General features: G+C 38.8%; 1 protein-coding gene across 2 annotated transcripts in view; it reads left to right on the forward strand.

Annotated features, from left to right (window-relative positions):
• Positions 1-20895, forward strand: part of TBL1X (transducin beta like 1 X-linked) — a 189140-nt gene that overhangs the window by 54345 nt on the left and 113900 nt on the right. The window contains exon 2 of one of the 2 annotated variants that reach the window (XM_056487041.1): positions 34-106. The exons of the other annotated variant lie outside the window; for it this stretch is intronic. The gene's annotated coding sequence lies outside the window, so the exon portion shown is untranslated. The remainder of the gene's footprint in view (positions 1-33; positions 107-20895) is intronic. 2 annotated transcript variants of the gene reach the window in all.

Below are 20895 nucleotides of genomic sequence, written 5' to 3' on the forward strand. Positions count from 1 at the left end.
ATGTAAATTAATTATTTTTTTAATTGTGCACAGGTACCTAAGGATAAAACTGGCCTGAAGAGAAAATCTGGGGGAAACTGGGGAGCTTGACTGTTCTTGCACCTGAGTAAGTGAATACTTAGTGGAAATCAACTTTAAAAAATGTTAAAACTGTGAAATATTTTTCAGCATTTCCATGCCTAGTTGCAGTTGTAACTTTAGATAATGCTTTGCTTTTAAATTGACAAAGACCAGAAGTGGTAGGGCTACCTGCAAGGGAGGGAATGTGGTATAGAGCCTTCAGTGCTTTGCAGTAGGTTTTCTCTGTATTGCTACCCTTGAAGTCTCCATAGAATGAAACATAGCTTATAAGCAGCATTTCTTGGTATCAGACTAGTGTCTGAGTTTCTTAGAGCTTGTTAACTTGATCTTGCGGGTTTGTAATCCCAGTAAGGCACTGAGACTCAGCAGAACTGGGGGTCAGGCCAGGTTAAATATGAGGTCATCAGAGGGGGAAGGCGGAGAAGATGGCCTCGTGGGAGGTTGTCTTGGAGAGGATGAATGCTCGCTTCATGAGGGTTTTTTTGAGACAAAAACTATTGTCTTGGTTGGGATTTGCTTTCACTAAAACAGGACAGGGACAGCTTTTCTTCATCAGCTTGGATGGGGCATGTAGTAGACATTCCTTGGCATCTGGAGGCCCCCAGCCCTACACAGTGTTCTGAAAGACAGGAAGAGTATTTTCCATTTATCCACATAGCTTTCTTTCTGGGCAACCCAAGCATTATTCTGGTTGCAAAAAATTATTTTACATGTCGAAAAGGTATGTTGATGTGTTACTTATTTAATGCATTTATTTAGTCATACATATTAATATATGAAATCTCTGTAATATTAATGAGCAGATAAATTTTTTATAGAATGAAACTTCTTTCTACTGGTAACATATTTTTAAAAATGGGCAAGTTAATTGAGTTTTCTGAAACAATTGCTAGAGCTGGAGCCTTTCTTCCTGCTGGCATTTCTCATGCTAGAAGAATTATCTTTGGTTTTAGAGAGCTTTACTAAGCTAAATATCCTTACTGGTATCTACATTAAATTTTGAAAACAATACTTACCAGCTGAGTCTCTCAATTTAATCTAGTCTAAACTTATTACCAGTGCTGTTTATTCCAAATATGTGCCGTGGTTTATTCATATTCTTGTACTTAATGCACTAACTTATAAATTGATATCCATCCCATCACTGCATTAAAAAGTGTATTTCATTTTGCTGGAGTATTTACTGTGTTTGTCCCTGCAGTAAAGTAGTAGACAAAAATGTCTCTCATTCCTTTCAATATTGAAGAGAATTAAATATGTAACTTAAAAATCTGCCAGGCTTTGAGAGCTATACACACATGAAACTTTTAATTCATTAAGAAATACATCATGGTATCATTTAGCATTATCATTCTTTGATTTGTAAGTTAGGTACTGAATTACAAATAATGCCTGAGATTATAAGTAACTGGTTGCTTTCCTGTGTACTGGCTGTTCTCATTGAAATTCTGGTTCCTTGTCTTGCACTTGCTGTGTATGGTTTTAGGAATTAGGTCTCTGGACTAGCAAACAGGTGCAAGGTTTATTAAAGAAGAGAAGTTCAGTGTTCTTAAATGATAGTGGCATGTTTTGAAATCACAGTTGGCTCAAAAGCTCTGTTTTGAATCCAGCAGGGACCTTTGAGAGAGGTTTTTGCCTTGTTTCTTTTAACTTCTATACTAACATGAAGCAAATGTTTTCATTTATTTCCTGTGTTATCAGTCCTACTCTGCATATTTTAGTCTATTGCTTTTGACAGTGATGAAAGGCAGCTATTTCCCAACCTTTTATATTTTGGGTGCTACATAAGCTCAGCAGTTCATTTTGGGAATATTTTCTTCTCCTGATTCATTCCTGTTTCCTCATTTGAAAGACAGCACTAGAAATTCCAGATACAATTGCAATCTTCTTGGAATTGTAGTTTAGATTTTGTGCTTGTGTACATGAGACAGGAGCTTGCCCATACAAAAGAAAGGCAGTAAGTCTCCTGGACTGGAGAACCTGTAGGTATGGTGACAAAGATACTGTGGCAGTGCTGTGCTACTTTGTACTTGAAAATTTTCCTTATTTGTTGTCTAATAAGGTAGAAGTCCAGAACTAGTGAACTAAGAAATGGGGATAATCCAATTGAATTGTGTAGTGTGTTCCTTCATGAATACAGGATTGATCTCTAGGTGTTTTACCCAGTTTATTATTTGCCAGTTACTGTAGTTACTGCATCACCTACAGATTTTCTCATTCAGAGTTGAAATTGAGTGCCTTGGGGCAAGATTTTCTCTGTTAAGCATGGAAATGAACTGGTCTTGGTTTTGAGAGCATCCTATGTATAGCAGTTCTTGTGGCTGCTGTTCTGGAAAGATCAACAGGTTTTGTACAAATCTACATCTGAGCGTGAAGCAAGATAAATGTATCTGTGATGTAACCCTTGTTGTGCTGCATTTTGTTCTTTTCCAGGGGTTGATAGGTATTGGTCTGTGCCATTTTTAGAGGCTGAAGTGAAGCCAAATGGTACTGTTGCTGTAGCCTGCTACTGTAGGATGAAACATTTCAACTTCTTTTATCAGTTAATTTCACAGAGATTGCTATTATTTTTGAAAATCACCGTGTATGGTTTCTGACAGCTTTTTAAGATGTCATATGCTCTGCTGTTTATAGTGTAGAAGTCTCTGGGGATTTAAAACTCTTTCTCTACAGTATCTCTCTCGCAGGGATCAATTAAGTTTCTAATTAAAGTTTTATCAACCTAGCATCTATTGAAATCCTAAAAAATGTTGATGTTTGTTCAGACAAATATGGAAGGTTTTCTAATCTCATGAGAAAATTTTTGTTGAGGATTATTGGGGATTTTTTATGTTTTTGAGAATGTTTCTTTGTTGTTCACAAAGTGGTGTTTCAATAGTGGAAAGCTTTAGTTGCTGAAAATGTTAATGAAAAGAAGCCAAACAAATTTCTTTTAAAAATTTTATTGATTAAAATAGCTTGTTCTCAGCTAACAAAACTGTAATTGTAATCCTTCCCCATTCTTTTTGTCTTTGAAAGACTACTTATTTTGATCAGACCTAAAATGTTGATGAGAATGATGTCTTTTTGTTTCACCTGAAGCCTTTCTTTGCTGTTTGGCAAGTTGTATATCACTACATTTGGAAGGTACCAAAGTCCTGTGGTTGGCCTCAGCATTAAAATATATGGACACTTTTACTTTATGAGGCTGTAAACCAGATAATTCATCACTACTGACGACCTGGAAGTAGATGTGGGCTTTTAAAGAACAATATGTTATATTACAAATTCCTTGGAAGGAGGAGTGTTTGTTTTTAGGAATTCCTAGAGAGTGGAAGCCTATTAGGATGGTAGTGTATGTGTAATAAATCATGCACTTGGCTTAGGTTGGGGTTTTTTTATTTCCTTTTTCTTTTAAGGTCTAAGACCATTTAAACATTCTGCCATAACCATATTAATAATTAGTATCCTCTCTGCAAACACAGAAGAGAGGGGGAAGCTTTTTTTTTTATTTTTGCAGTGTAATATTCTCAGTATCTATATAAGTAAATGATTGATTCACATGAATAGCAATGCAGCTGTATTGTTGCTGTCTGCCCAAATAACAAGAAATGAGAGGCAAAAAAGAGGTGAGGGGGGGCATGAATCGGAGAGGAGCATTGTGGTATGAATAAATTGACACTGTGGCTTTACTGGGGGGGACACTCATTACAGGAGGCTTCATCTGTTTGTTGCTTTCCCATATTTAGAAAGCATCTTTAGTGATCCTTTTTACAAACAGCTTCTGCAGTAACTGGCAAAACAGAAGCAATTAGTGGTGTAATCTCAAAGGGAATCTCAAGCTTCACTTTAAGTGCAATGATTAAATCCACTAGAGTGATAACCATTGCTGCCAAGAACTCCTGTAATTGGTCACTAATGTATTTTGTTGTAGCAGTCGATAACTGCTGCATTTCATGCACATAATTAGTAATGCATACGCGTTTGGTCGGTAAAATTGAAAATCCTGATAACCGAGGGTAGAGGGGGTGGAAGGAGCACAGAGCTGGAGAGCTGAAATGCTGCTCTGTTGATAGTACCTAACTAGAACTGTGTGCTTCAACAAAACAAGTGTCCTACTGTGCTGGAATACAAATGGGCTGTCTGTGGCAGGATATAGCAAAGACATTTGGCAGAGAGGGATTTGAAAGCTTCTGGCATAATGTAATTGAATTGGCCATTTCTTTAAAGATACAGCAAATTGTTTGCTGCAGCATTCATCATCATGAGGAAGGTCAGACAGCTTGCCAAACATATGATATTCATAATAAAAAGTAAAATGGTGATGCCTATATTTAAACACAAATCATGTTATCGTGTTTGTAAAAGCCGGAGAAATGAATGGGAATATTTTTGGTGGTGCTGAGCATTAGTAATCTAAGTAAGACTGTAATTCAAGAGGGAGACAACTTATAAGCAGAAAAGATCCACAGGGAAATTCAGCTACTGAGCAACATATGATCCCCCTGATTTGAGAGGGTAGTAGGTGTTTTGGCAGGATTATTGCTGACTCTCTCTTCTGATCACTTAAGGGAAGATAAGCTTGTATGATCCTATTTTTTGCCTTTTAAGAAAACAAAAGGAAAAAATAACAAAAAAAAAAAAAGAGACAAAATGTGAACAAAGCTTTGCTGGGGGTTTTTTGTTAGTCAGTTATGCTGTGGCAAAATAAGATGATGCAACAACCTGTAGCATATCTGAAATGTTATATGAAATGCTCTGTATTGGTACACTGGGAAACCCCTCTCGAGTCACATCCAGAGCACTGAACGTAAATTGCCTGGTGACAGGGGCTTTGGGCCGTGCAGTGATGCTTCTGCAAATGAATAGCTGTTAGCTTTTAGGTTCTAACACATTCAGGAGACTGGCATTTTGATTTCTTGCACCACTGCACCACTGATAGGGTTGGAAATGGGAATCAAAATAATTAGATTGGATATATAGATCCCAGCAAACCAGCCAAGAAAGCGGCTGGGCTGGAGAGGGCTGCTCTGAATTCTAAAATGTGCCAGTGCTGTTCTTATGAGAGGATGTTCTTATGTGAGGATGGAAGGAGTAAACTAGAGTGCAGATGCTTACCATTTATATTCAAAGCATGTAATAAAATAATTGAATATATGCTTCCTCCTATTAAAGCCCGTTAAAATCAGTGATAAAGTTCATTACTGTTGTTTTAAAAAGGGAGCACAAATTTTCAGGTAATATATCTTAGTTGTATGCATAGTGTACAGATAAGCAGACTGGGAAATGGTTTTTTACATTATCCAAGGCATTCCTGCTTCTGATACAGGACTGTTCCCGTTAGTTCATTTTTTGTTACTTAGTCCAGCAGTATCTTTGCAGTATTCCGTCTGGCAGTTTTTTAAAGGCCAACAGTTGTTCCCATCCAAAAAGCCTTTCCTTCTAGCTATAATACCTCAATATTTTTACATAAAAAATCCCAACAAACCACCAAAAAATCCTCCACTTTCCATGTACTCCTTCTTGAGTTTCCATCACTGTTAGAAAATGTCATCCTTTTTCTATGCACATTCTTCCTCTAGACATTTGTAAACAATTACCCCACTATCTCTTTGCCCACTTTACCATTTTTCACATGTAAAAAATTATCTCTTTCTTTACTCAAATGTCAGTTCTTTACCTTATTGCTTTTGAGAGACCCACCTTCATTTATTCAGAAGATTCAAGAGTCCAGATTCTCTGTAGAGAATATATTTTTTTCCTGTTAGCATGATTCCTGATGCTTTTCTTTATTAAAATTCTGCTCTCTAGATTGACTGCCATATTACCTCCTACATCATTTATGTCTCAGTACACTCTCTCCCTTCCTTCCCTACCTTCCTTATTACTGATCTGAATGTTTTTTATACCAAACATGTTATATCTTGCATTTTCCCAAGCCATACCTTGCTTTCCATTTGTAATTCTAGTTTTGTTTTTCATTGCATTAAATCCCAAGACCTTGTGTCTGCAGCTTCATACCTATCAAGTCAGTGTTAAGCATGCATCCAGAATAGCCTATTGGTTTGTGTGCACGCCTGCCATGAGGAAGGCAGTGGCTGCAGTATCTCCTCTGCTTTGAAGCCAGATGCACAGGGCTGTATCTCTGGTAATACTGTATGATAATAACACATGTTATTATCAAAGCAATAGTACTTCTTTACTTTTGTAGAAGCCTGTCCTGCATGCTGTCCCTAAAACACCAAATGAATCTGTAAACAAACATAGCAATTATTTGCTCCAGTTATAGTCACTGGAAAAAGCTATGTAGAGCTGTTTCTGAACTAAATATCAGCATTTTTTTCCCTGTTTCCCTGCTTTGGATCTACAGGGGGTCTTAGGTGTTAGTTTTCTTATTTTCTTTCTCTGCTCTTTTTCAGCTCATTATTTCACATTACCCTATTCAGTTGTAAAGCTAGTGATGAGGAATAGCAAAGTGATGTCTTCTTGTTTTAATCTGTGCAAGCCCAAAATACCTGAAGCTCCTTCAGAAGTTACTTGTGTATCATGAAGGTGCACTGTGGCTGTACTGTACAGCTTGCATGTATGTCTTCCATTCAGTGATTCAAGCTTTTGACTTAAGATTGCAAGACTAACAAATAAAAAGTGTATTTTCTGTCATAGGGAATGGAGGATATTTAGCTAGTATGGGAGTGCAGAATGGATAAGTGGTACTGATACCAGGAGCTCAAAGAATTTGGGTTTATTGCAGAAATTGTTTGGTGGTTCTGCAGGAGCTAATTTTCCAGTAGAAAACATTAAAGCCAATTTATTTTGCTAAAAGAAACTGAAATTATGAGTTGGCCATCATCTGGTAATAACCATGTGAAGATTTATGATATGAGAAGGCTTTTTTTGGATGTTATGAAAATAAAAAGACACACTGGAAATAAGAAAAAGAATTCAATCAGGAAACAATATTAATAAAGCTGGCAAAACTGTTGAAGTTAAAGAATTAGCTCGGGAAGTTAGGAATTAAGGAATCCAGCTCAGATGAATTTCTAAAATACAATTTCTTTCAGTGTTTGAGCATTGTGTTTAATACAATAATTGCATATTCAGAACCTGTGTTTTTGAGGAAACCCAGCAGAGGCAGGAGATAATTTGTGTCTCTTGTTGGATTCATGCTTATTAAGGCCTTCAGTTAGGGTTTGGGCTTTCATACATGCTGGTTATTTAGTTCAGATGATGGTCACAGGTTTCTGGAGGGCAGTTGCAACACAGTAGTTGCTGTGTAAGAAATAGTTCAGTAATGCTCCAAAGGTTAGCTCTTAAGGCACACAGCTCACTTGCAAGCCCATTAAGGATTGACCTATGTTGAGAGTTTATTTAAATGCTTGGCACTGTTCTTTTATATAGGGAGTTTGGAAAAAAGAAGTGCTATTTTGTTTTTTAATAATTTTTTCCTTGACCTTTATCGGCAGCAAAATTGGCTGGCAGTATCACAGCAGGTCTAAATGCAGCATTTTATTTATGGCATTAATTTTATAGAAGAACAAATGGAGTTTGGAGACAAGAAGAAATGAAAGACACTCTAGCTTTTTTAGATTAATAACTTGCTGAATTGAATGAATGCAAATGCCACTGACTTGAGCAAAGAGATCAAATTAAATACCTTGGGCAGATTACACAATGTGTGTGTAAGGGGACTGCAACACCTGATCCCTGTGTTCTGTCTGCTGCCATTGAGACAACAGTATAGCAGTGTATTGCACATTTTCTGCACCTTTTAGGGTGTTAACTGCTATTTCCTATTCCAATGTATAAATAAACTTCTATGATATCAATTCTAGGTAATGAAAACACCTTGCATATTTCAGCACCACAGTACAGCTTTTGTTTTATTTTGGAGACCTGTAGATATATTTAATCTTCTATTGTAGATTTATTAAAATCATGATATAAACATCAGGACATGTCATACAACTAATTTGAATGTGCTATAACTCAGGACAAACTGGGCTGTTTCTTCCTTGCCTGGAAGACTTTTCTATGCTTGTTGTTGTCTTATCCTTGGCTATTGGAGCTGAGTTTATGCCCTTCTTCTACAATAATCTTCAGAACTAAGTCTGTTCAGTGACTGTCTTACCCCTTGCAACTTTTCACTGATAATGCACATTTTATGGGATGATTTCTTTTGCTGTACAGCTAATAATAACTCAGCATGTTATTCTGTGTTGAGCTGGCTTTTGAAGGCCATCTTAAAAATATGCAAAAAGAATTTCAAATTACTTTCCTTTTTCTGATCTCTTAGGCCAACACTTAGAAACATGGTGAATGGTCACATCTTGTGAGATAGTATATAATCAAGGAAATTTTTAGATTCTTTCTGAACTGATAGAGCAGTTTCATTTACACACAAACTTAGCTGTGATTAATATATTTAATTATTTTAAAAGATAAGTACTGTGGTTGTGTAGGACTGAATTATACCAAAGTATGTGGAAAATATTTTTCTATTTTTGAAAAAAAGAAAAAACCCAGATTGTTTTTATGTGTTCTTAGGGGAATATGGTTTGAATCTTCTGTTGTTACAGTAGCAAGTTTTAGATTTTCAAACCATTAGTCCTTAAATGAATAATACCCTTCTGCCACCCATGCATTGTTTGGGAAAATTAAATTTGTTTAGGAAATTATAAGTGACAACACTGATATCTTAGCTTCTTATCTTGGGAAGTGCTCCCCTTATTTTCCTTTTCTGTGCCCCTCTCCAGAAACAAAAGCAATACAACAATGCAGACGTTGAAAGGCATGAAAATGTGCTTAAAGTATTTTCCTTCTGTCTTGGAACAATGGTTGCTGACAGCAGAAGGCTTGCTTGCTTGTTAAAATTAGATTTGAATCATCAGTGTAATAGCAGTAGGAAATTGTAGGGTGGAAAGGTGCCAGGAAGCCAATCTGTATCTGCCCTTTCTGAGCAGGGGGACCCGCAGTGACTTGAGCTGCCTCCTCAGCTGAGTGAGCTTGCCCTATATGACAAGTACTGCTTTGGGCATCCTTAAAACAAAATTTTTGTCTTGAGCAAAATTTTCAAAATTAAAAAAACCAAAGTTTTCTGTCCTTGGGCAGAAGCCATTGAGGTGGGATCCCGAGAACACACAAAAGCACAACAGTGCAAGACAGCTGTTACAACTTAGGTTTCTGAAGAGTTTGTTTCTCCTCAGTTCCTTACATCACATTTAATTGGACCCTCTTGCATTACCTCCCACCATTTTCCTGCATTAGGATAACGAAAAAAAAATCTATGTTTTGGGGCTTGGCTCTTTGGATTTTATAATTGTCAAAACATCAGGAAGTTTGCTAGTTGTAAGTAAATTAGAGAATGATGCTTGGTCTGAAGCTGCATCAGAGTCAGCATCATTCTGGCTCATTCTGTTTCTCTTCAGCTGTTTTAAGGCAGTCCAGTGCCCACTTACTTCTTTTATGTAGTTATTATCTGTTGGCTTTGCAGTAACCCAATCTATGGAACACAGTGACCTCTCCATGCACCTTAAAGCCATTCACAGAAATGGCTGTAATTCTGCTGATGCAGAATGCAGCTGCCCATTTAAATCTCTTTTTCTTACAGAGGGGATGGTTATGTCTCTGCTGTGTACTGGCTTCTGTTTAATTTCAAGTGCACTTTTTACACTACTTCCATAAGCAGCTTAGTTCTTGATTACTTCAGGGAGTGCTTTGCGTGATACAGCAGTAATTGATATCAGCTGAAGTGCGAAATCTACCAGTCCCTTCGTTTAAATTAGTGCCAGTTGGAGATGGGAGAGCCAAAAGCAGGACTGTGCCTGGGAGAGGACTCTGCTTTTGGAAATTATTTAGTTTGCTCTCATAACAGACTAAGAATTTTCTGACCTTCTGGTTATGAGGTTATTCTTGTCCTGGAGTGGCAAAATAAAATCAAAGTGGTTTTTTAGGGATAATAAAGGAAGAATTTTAGTTTAAGTGCTTAATGATATTTAGTGCATTACTATTGTCTTTATCAGTGCTATGAGTGCCATCAGACATATTTTAAAATAAAGCTACATAAATAAAATAGGTTATAATAAATGCAGCATTGGTTTATGTATTTTTTATTATTTGTTTACATTTACTCCATTTAACACTGTTTTGTGTATGTATCCATCTATCTGTATATATCTGACATTTTCATATACAATGTTCATTTATTTTGTGGAGAAATAAGCAATTCTACAACTGGGCTGTACTGTTTATAGGTATTATTTAATCATTGGCAAATATTTAGTAGGCACAGGACCACCATAGTTTCATGAGAGTTTTGTAGCAAATCTGATGGTGCTCAAGATAAAACTGAAAGCACTACCTGAGCATCAGTGGACGTCTTGACTGGACCTGCTTGTGTGTCCAGCTTTTAGACTGCAGTTGCTACTCCTGCACATTTACCAACTGGGAGAACAGTGCATTATGGGGAAGATTTTGCTGGAAGTTGCTGGTATATTTGTGATGGAAAAAGTGGGTAGGGTTTAATCCACCTTTTTTCCCCCAGGGTCCTTACAGGACAGTAGAATGATGTAGTGTGAGGTAGGCTTCAGGTCATTCAGCTGATGGTGGTTCATACTTGTTCTTTTCTGTAGTGAGTCAATTTTGTATTCTTATATGTGTCCTGTGGTCCTGTATCATATTTGTAGACAGTTACTTGCCAGTTTCCCAAATGGCGACATGAGCCATTCCCTTAAATAGACAAGATACTTACATTATATATTTTGTATATAATTTGTAATTTTTTGTAAGTTCCTATTTGTCTTGTCGATGTCTATAAAAATATGTAAATGCAATCTATAATATTAAGTGGTTTATGGCCTTAGTACTTACATTTCAGTTCCATGCAGAGCATTGTGAGTTTGCATGTACTCTTAATCATATTGTTATCCATTATCATCTTTAAGCATATTCCATGTCCCTTGGGTGTCCACCTACCATCTGTTTCTTTATCCCATTAGATTTCCACCAGATTTCTCATTTTTTTCTCCAGCATACTGTGCTGAAAAAACCCTCCTTATAGTTTCCCTCACTGATCTCCCAGTTTAATTACACAGCTAATCAGATTATGATGACTCTATTTCTTACCTCCCTGTGCTTTCCAGTATGACCAAAAGCATGTACTTTATTTCTTCATGCAGGTGTGTATGTGCATGCAGGATGACTATACATGATTCTTCTAAGCAGTGTTTTCTGTTCCACTCCACTTGCATGGAGGCTGTATAGACACTTAATTCTTCGCAACTTCATCAACTGCTCACTTCCACTTCCTCCTGTGGACAAAGGGAATCCAGCTCTGAGCAGCTGACCTGAGCCAATTCAAAAGCAGCATCCTGCCCTCCTTCCCCTTCTCCCTGAGCTGTGTTCCCATTCCAGGGTGCTGTCAGCCCTGTCGTGCTGCTGCCCGCTGCTGAAAGATGCGTGATGAGCTTCCAGCCAGCTCGACAGTCTGTCCCAGCACATGGCAGCCACAGGCTCTTAAATGAGCTTAGGCTGGCTATTAATACACAGTGCTGAGTCACTGCTGAAATGCTTTGCTTTGCTGTGCACCTTTGTAAAGCAAAGCATGGCCAGATCAGGTCTGCTTAGGACAGGCTATCCTTCACTGTCCCGGGCCACTGAACGATGAGTGACTGAGCCATTTGTGTGGTGAGGTGGGGAAGGTGCTGTGGAGGATTATCTCCAGGTGTCTGCAGCCACCCTGCTCTGCTGGAGCAGCCCTGCTTAAACTAAAACCTGGGAAAATGCTCTCCATGCACAGAAAGTGTCTTCTGGTTCCTTTAAAACCTGTGAGAAATGTAGTGTTCTGGGAAGATTCAGAATTATTTACAAACCTGGTGACAATCCTGAACAACTGGGACACCATGTTTACTGTGAACTGGCATTAACTGATATTCCTGCATAGGAAACCATATTTTATAGGGCAGGAAGGTTTCATCTATTCACTGTTTTTTTTTTTTTTTTTTTCTTTTTTTTTTTTTTTTTTTTTTTTTATTGCTGGACAAAAGCTTGCCTGATAAAACACTGTGCTTTCATGGCTAATGAGCTCAGTCAGTCCTTGGTTTCTATCCATATACTACAGGATATAAACCATATGGAATATTACTGTGGAATATTTAAGTTCATTTATAAATACAAAGATTCATGTGTACAAATTGGCTTCACTCTTAATTGATTTAGAATACTTGATTAGACAACACAGCTGAGCCAATGTAACTCTTGCTGCCACTGAGAGAGGTGGTTCAGCCCTCACTTTTGTCTTCCCGTCTCTTCTAGCCATATGGTGCTTGTCTGACTCCTCAATCCAGTGCTGAACTCCTTCCTTCCTGGGTGAGATCAAGCCATTTTGTCTGGTTTGATGGTATGAAACATGTGTAGGGAACTGTGTGCTTCATTTCTGGCAGCAGTGTTTGGGTGTGAGGGTTGCAAGTCTAGTGAGAAGCCTCCAGTGCCAAGAGGTGTATGAGCTAGATCAGCATGGGTTCCTTTCTACTCACTGTTTGGATCAAGAAAATGGGTAGTCTGGTTTTACATATATCTTCTGTGATGCATTTTTAGATGTTACCACCTGCACATGACATAATAGTATTGTGGTAAAAAAAAAAAAAAAAAAAAAAAAAGGCATTTTTAGCACAGATGGCATGATTGATAGAGCTGTGGTTTTACATACTTTGAATTTTAGTGAGGAGACTTTCTACTCTAAAACTTAAGCTATCCTGCATTTCAAAATACATTAAAAAATGCCTTGGTGCATGAATACTTGGCAGAAAAACAAAACTTATTACTTTATCCAGTAAAAATCAATGGCCACAGAATAAACATGTTCTTCACCAGCTAATCATGTAGAACAGGGCTATGTTTCAGTTGTTTTGATGACTGATGAGGGCATCACATATTTTAAGTACTGGTGCTCTACTTGTGTTTGTTCTCACTTTTTGTCTTCAAAAGCTGGCCAGAATCATCTCTAGTCTACAGCCATTCTTTACATTAGGCTCCTTGCAAAGCCATGTAGTAACTTTGGGAAACAGTTACAGTGTTTGCAGCATTAAGAATGATGTTTTAGAGTAAGACTGTGCTTTTGTCTGGAAAAAGCAAAGCAGAAGCAGTGTCTTAGATTTTGGCAGCTCAGGTGTGCTTTTCTCATATTTAGGTTTCCTACAGTCTTAATAGCATTTTCATTTGTGTGTCATCTCCTTGGCTGTTCTCTTGTTTTATGTAGAGAAAGGAAACTTCCTAGGTGTAGTGCTAAAAACACACAGTATTGACAGAAGTCCTAGTTTTGGTATTCCTGGCACTGATAGCCTGTGACAAAATTGCTTAAAGCTGACCTAAAAATGATTACCTTAGGTAACAGGATTGTACTGCTATCTCTTGTGAGCCAGCCACAGGAAAAAGATGTCCAAGTTGGATATAATGAATTAAATGTGCCTTTGCTCTTGCAGAGCCAAGCCAGGCATGTACACCAGACCCTGTGTGGGTTGAACTGAGCCTGAGGCTTGGGCACTGATGGGTTCAGGGGATCACCTTCTGTTTGTGAAGCCTCCATCCAGATGGAGGGAGCCCAGTGCAGCACAACCAGGCCAGACAGGCAGAAGCCATTGGAAGTGGCTAAATGGGGACAGGTACCCCAATTCCTGGACTTCCTTTGGGCCTGGCTGGGTGGTCTGGCTAGAGCCTGGCTTTGTGTTGAAAAGAAGTGAGGGCTGGGCAGGCAGCATGCAGAGGGTAGTGGGGGACTTCAGCAGATGGATTCTAGTAGTCTCTGTTGACATAAGTTTAAGTGGGATTCTTTTTTCCCCATCAGATTTGAGCATAGCTAAGGCTGAACACATTTTGCTGAGACTGAAATGGCTTTCTTGCTGGATTTCTAGCTGTGCAATTTCAAAACAGTCTTGTAAAATAGGGAGTTACAAAAATGACAAGAAACTGGATTATAATAGAAGTAAACCTAAGTATAGGTGCCGTGACTTCTTGCTTTACATCTAGAGACAGATCTTTCTATTCTCAAGCTATTATATTGAATATCCTGATCTGTACACTGTACAGAGTTGGGGTGTTCACTGTTTTTGACAGTCTAGTTTCCAAAAAAGTTATTAGAGTGAGGTTACGTATGTGTGAGAGAAGTTACTAGCCAGGTTGCCTATGAAAATTGGCACGTAGGTGTGTGCATACAGGTGCATGTATACCTGTGCTGAATGCAATTAAAATCCCTCTTCCACAAGGACTACAAGGTTGGAGGCTTTTTCTACCCAGGGCAGTATGTCATATACACAGATTCTGTAAAAGCCAAGTATTTTGTGGCAGTTTATTTTTGGGAACACAAAACCGTGAGCGAGCAGCACTATGTGGCACATCCATAAGGTTTTGCACAGATGTAGGGTAGTGCAGGGATATGGATGTGTTCACATCCAGGCTCCCCATCCCTCCCTCCCTCCCTGGGCTCTCAGCAGGAGCGCAGAGATGGCTGTGGTTGTACCTGCTGGTGGGTGATGGGTTGTTTTTGCCCTCGATCGCCGCAGGAAGAGAACAGCAGCTTATCGAGCACTTCAATCTGGTGTGCTGAGTGTAACAGCTTATGAGAAAATGGCTGCCTTGTTTTCCAGCCGTGTCCCAGGGATGGCCACGCAGGAGAAAATGAGGATCTGAGCCTGAGGAGTCTCTCTGCAGTTCCCCTGCCATTTAACAATGCATATAACAATTTAATTTATAAATGCGCTGCGAAGGATCCTTTTTCTTCCCAGGTAGCTGCCCTGCATTAGTCCTTGCAGCTCAGGGGAGGAGGGGTGGGAAGGAGCCTTTCCAGACCCTCACCAGCTCTCCCAGGGAACGCTCCCCAGGCGGGTGTGTGCACATCTCTCCATCTATATGCATATATATATATATGTACATGTATATACAAGGTGCAACTTTAGGCTTGAAGTTTGCCTTCTGAGGCAATCTAATCACTTGATTTTTAGTGATTAGCTTAATGAAGTGTTGTTTCCTAAAGTATTTAGTGCTTCTAAAAATTACTTTCTTCATTTTCTCACGGTTTGAGTGACGCAGCATTGCATTGTGAGCAGACATTGTGCTGTGAAATAGAAATGCATACAGCCCTTATTTACATTGAAGTAACTCGAGGTCAGAAAGGTTTTAATACTAATACAGAAAAACAATTCCCCCTGAATAACTTGCTAGAAAATTCTCTGCTGTTAAAGTGCATTAATCCCTTATTAAGTGGGATAATGAAAACAATTTTTAGCAAATTGTTCTAGCTTTTTGCAGCAGTTTGTTTCCTTTAATTCTTCAAATGATTTTGATGTTTTAATGAATTAATTCTCTCAGTATCCTGTTGGAAAAGGCAGAAGTGGCATAAGGAATTATAAACTCTTAAGAGAGTAAGAAAGCCACTTACTTGGAATATAATGGAAAGTCTTTTAAAAGGAGTGATTAGCTTCTTTGGTATTTGGACCTTTAACATAAACTACTGTCTCAAACTTTGGTGGATTTAGCTGTGCTGGTTTAAGATGTGACAATTACCCGTTGTACTCATCTGCTGGGCTTAATCCTTCATCAGCTGCTCAAGAAAATGCAATCTAGCATGTGAGCCCTGTGGAAGCAGTGGCTTGAGATCATGTAACCCCTTCTGCCTGGCCCTGCCTGAGTACTCTGTGGGCTGAAACTACCACAGCTCTTCACAGCTAGGCTCTTAATCATCTGCATCTGTTTATGGTAATAAAGGAGAGGAAAAAGGAGTAGGGAAACAACCCGACAAAACAACCTAACAAAAATTCCGGTCAGAGCCAGGCACATTGCCTTTAGCTGTAGACTTTCCTACCAGCTTCCAAGCAGTGTTTCCAAAGTGCTGTTTTCTGGTAGCTATTAGCAATACAGTTTTGTGGCACTGATGTACATAGGTTTGTTGTATTCCATGGAGTAGGCTTTTCTTCTTCTTCTTCCCTGCCATCCCTTTAAAACAAGAAGCAATAAGCTTTTTCTGCGGGACCAGTGTTGCTTTTGAGCATGATCACAGTTTATGCAATCCACATTAGTGCTAAAGACGAAAGGTAGCGTACTGTGTTCATTTTGTAATAGAATCATAGAATGTTAAAGGGTTGGAATAGACCTTAAAGGTGAGCTAGTCCCAACCCCCTCTGCCATGGGCTTCTCCAGCCTTGAACACTGCCAAGGTTGGGGTTCCCTTTTTCTGAGTTAAGGAAAGCACTGTCAGACCCATGCTGGAACAGCTCTTTTTCTGTGACTGCTACACTGCACACGGGTTGGGAACACGAGAGTGCCCATGTAGCTGTTTCCCTCTTCCAGAGGTCAGCTGTGATGCTTTGGTGTCACTGCAAGCCCAGGGAAAACACTTCACACTGCAGCTGCACCAATATTAAACAAAGGATGTGTTCTTGTGAATCAAACTCTCACTGTCTTCTCTTTGTATTTTCTAGAGCTGTCCTGATAGCCTTTTTTTTGTACTGGTGAAAAAAAGGCTTTTTCAAAGAACTGCACATTCAAAATGTGAGTGTACCAAAGGAATAGGAGGAATGCTATTTGTAGGAGATACTACTGTTTGCTTCACTTTTATGCTGCCAGTGTCATTTCTTTTTTAGCAACTGGAGCAGAAGAGTCTGAAAAGGGAACTGGAAAGACAACCACAGATTTTGTTTTGAAAACCCCTTTAGAAAGAATACCTGCTTCATACTGCTGTGCCAGCATGGAAGCTCTCTGAGCAAGGCTCCACTGCAGTGCTTTTTGGAGCAGGCTTGTTATCTGACTGGTTGCTTTCATTATGTCCCTTATTTTGGATATCCTACAAGGTCTGTGATGACATGAATGTGGGCAGAGTGCGACAGGCTGATTGGGTGACTCTAGGAGGTATCTGCTTTAAAAAAAGAACAAATTATTGCATTGAAAATGTTGAGCAGTGTTTGTTTATTTGCTGTAACAGCACTGAATAGTGCAGAAGCCCAAGTTAGTGTGGTTAACAAAACAGTGCAGCTGCTTTAGGGGAATTCTTTACCTGGGCCAGTCATACTTTACTAAAGGAAAGATTGTGGAATGTAGCATGTTCTGCAGTACCCAAGCTACTATGGATATATCTTCTGCAATGTGGCCTGGAAACACATTCAATGTTTTGTTATGCTTTTCATCTAACAGAATCCATCCTGTATCTCTGATTTTACTCATATTTTATAACTTCTAGGGGCAAGAACTATCTCATCTCTCTTTTAATCTAGATTTTTCTAGATTTTAATATAATCTTCCATACAAGATTCATGATTAGCATTTCTAAGCAGCAATTTAGTACAAATAATAATACTTCATTAATAATAATATTTTATTATTGATCAAGGTTTCCTGTCTCCTACTATATCTTGAAAACTGCTGGCTGAGTTCAATGCTTCTGAGCTTCTTTATACTGATATTTGCTGGGTTATAATTCTGAAAAGAAGAATAAATAATTCACATGAGGCTAGGAGTTTTCGTTTATCTTTTTTAAAAATGTTGCAACAGAGTGATTTGAGTGTTAGACCATATAATGCAATTCCAAATATTTTTAAAATAGGAAACTTGTGAGATAATGTTATTGATGTTCTATCTTGCCAAATAAATATTTCAGTGGACTGATAATGTGGAGCTGCTTTGGAGGGATTTCTGCTGACATTATTGGTACACAGTGATTGCTGTGCTGCCAATGTTAGGCACCAAACCTGACCCACTGTAAAATGTTTACAGTTTTGAATTCTCTGTGTTCTAAAAATGGAGCAGTTTTCACAGTCTTTTATTCTCATATAATTTCTCCCTTTCACGCAGTCATACTTAGAAATCAGCAGCTTGCTTTGCTGGGCTGACATGCATGCTGCTTTATTTTTCAATTTCATCAGTAACAGGCTTTTCCTAGCTTGTAATGCTGCTCCACTGACACAATGATCGTTATTCCTCATTCACACAAAAAAATCTAGTGAAGTCTCTCTAAAGATTTCAGTCTTTATGGTGGGTTTATTAAAATGTATAAAATTATTCAGATTAATAGTTTTCATTTTTCAGCACTTCATTCTATTTTTTCTTGAAATAGAGCATACATTTGTAATACTACTCTAGAATATATTGAGTTTGATATGTATCTCCTCTGGCTTCTGTGTTAACTGGGCTTTGAAGTGACAATATACTGTCTGTATTCAGACTTCCATAGATGGGGGAAGAGGAAAATAAAACTATTTTCAGGACTTGTAAACCCTCTTCAAAAATATCAGGGTCAGAAAAAATGTCATCAAGAAGCCATGTCTGCCAAACTGTGGCGGATTCTACTTTTGTACCTAGCAGTGTTTGGGAAGACAGTGAGTCTATGATGGTGAAGCAACACTTCCTACTTGTGTTCAGGGCCAGAAGCAGCTTTCTAATGGACACAGGTCCTCAGATCTGAAGGCCAGACCTACTTAAACTCTGTCCACCCAACTTTAAGCTAAAGTGGGTATGTTATTTGTCCTTGCCTGACTGTTTTACCAATGAAGCACTATCTATCTCCATCACTTGCTTTGGTGGCAACTACTCTGCACAGCTGATACCTCTCCAAAGATAAAGATTCTCAAAAACTTTTGGCACCAGTGGCATATCCACATGTGCCTGGTGCTGTTCAGCAGAAAGCTGAAGGCTTTTTGATTCGTATGGTTGTAGCTTCAGATGGAACTAGGCTTTATTTTATTGTTTGTGTACAAGTTCAGAAAGCTTCATTTCAAAAGGCATTGTAAATATAAGTAAAAATAGGCCACTTTTCTTATAATGTAGCTACTCAGGGTGCTTTATTAAGGTATACACTTGGGAGAGGTTTGGTTGGTACTTCTGTTAGTTCTGAATCCATGAGGAAATAAACCTGAATTGGGGGTTTTTTCTGGATGATAGAGTTTTAAACTAAGGACTGTGGTGTCCCACCCTTAGGAAGGAACACCTAAGAAGAGAGCACCAAGTATATGCTTGTTTGAAGGGAATGACAGAAGTCAGAGACTCTGCAAAAGCTGACAAAACTGTCTTAGTAAATTATACACCTGGTGTGGAAATTGGTGTTCATTAGTCCCTTAACTCCAGGTATAAATGTGTGGCAGTGAATATGGATAAAGGGTTAGGGCACAAGGGAAGAGAGAGTGACAGAGATGAATTAAAGAGGGGGAGATAGAAACATGGGATGTAAGGAAGGAGCAGAGAGATCACCGGTCCTGGTTCTAGCATTCATCCCAGTTGATGGTGTGGCCAGGATCCTGGGCTGCATATGTCCCTAGGCTTTGTTGGGTGCCTTTTTAATGATAGGATTCCCCACTCTGGAGATAAGTTTCTCATTTTCTATGCAAATTAGCTGCCATGTGCAATTTGTTCTTCTACACCTTTCTGGAAATGTGTCAGAGGGCTTCAGAGGTCTTTGGCAGTCTTGATCCTCCGCTACTGTCCGTGCTTTCTTCTCAACCTCGTCCCTCTGCTTGCACTGCACCATGTTGTGTTTATAACCTTAAGCCAGAGCAAGGGTGTTTCTCCCAGGAAGATGCTGCCCTACCTCTGTATGGCCCCCTTGTCCAGCCACATCCTATTCCTTCTTGCAGTGTTGCTGTCAACAGTCCTTGGTTGTTATCACAGCAGTCCTTGGCTGGCTCCACAGCTATCGGTGCCTGAGACATACAATACACATCAGCCATTTATCTTCCACAGGAACATGTTACTTGGGGCTAAAAAGTTATTTCATGTTCAGGAAAGTGTGCTGAGTTAATTGGTGCTGCTTTTATGTGCTATGAGCTTAGAATATCTGCATAAATACACCTGCCTCTTTTCACAGGTAGTAAGTTATGGAACATCAGTTATTAAGCCTTAAAATGCAGTTCTGTCTTGGGATCCAACACAGGGAGCCATACTACTGTCAGTGATAATCACAATGGTACCCATGCACTGAAGGTAAAACTTTTATGATTTCCCAGTTGTGATAGGGAGCAGGATGTAACACATCATGGATGTTCTGAGGAAAGGTATTGGCCTGGCTTTCTGATAAAGTTGGCAGTTAAAAATTGTTTTTATTGTTAAATTGGACAAATTTGATCTGGAAGTAGCAGAACACAGAAAGCAACAGACACAATCATATCACTAGAATCAGTTTTCACATTAAGGCTCACAGACCTTGGTTTGGACCTCAGATTCGCCAGTGGAAATCTGGAATAGCTTAATCTGTAATTCATTTGAGTCTCTCTGGGCATACTTTGCTGGAATTGAATGCAGCCTCAGCCAACCCACTCCAGGCTAAATTGTTCACCTGTTTATTCACCTATGAACACATGCATCTACTCACCCACTGACACAGTTTCCTATGAAGCCAAAAGATAGGGGCACGTTTTACAAAAGCAAGGAAATTTTGAAATGCATAATTTTTGACAGCCATGACAAATAAGCAGCCATATCCATTATGAGTCCCCAGAGTTATCTAGTATCCTTTCTTTATGTGATTTCTTACACCACTTTTTTTTTTTTTTAACATCAATCTTCTTTTCACTTGATATTTATTATTCATAGCATTAATAAGAGTTCACTACTTCCCTTTATTTTCATTGGTGTCTTGAATATTTTAACACAGTAATTGTGCTTGCTGTGTTTCCTTGCAGTGGTTTTTTTTGTGCTTTTTTTCATCTTGTGTTTTCTAGTTTTATCATCTGGAAATATTATTAAAGACATTATATACCTTTTCTTCATCCAAAGACTTGGTGCATCTGTTGACCTTCAGGGCATATTGCCGGGGCCATCTGGTTTTCAAGGGAAGTGGGGGTTGGCAAGGAATGGGGAAGGATT

This window comes from Oenanthe melanoleuca, chromosome 1 (genome assembly GCF_029582105.1).
Source record: "Oenanthe melanoleuca isolate GR-GAL-2019-014 chromosome 1, OMel1.0, whole genome shotgun sequence".
Taxonomy (NCBI): Eukaryota; Metazoa; Chordata; class Aves; order Passeriformes; family Muscicapidae; genus Oenanthe; species Oenanthe melanoleuca.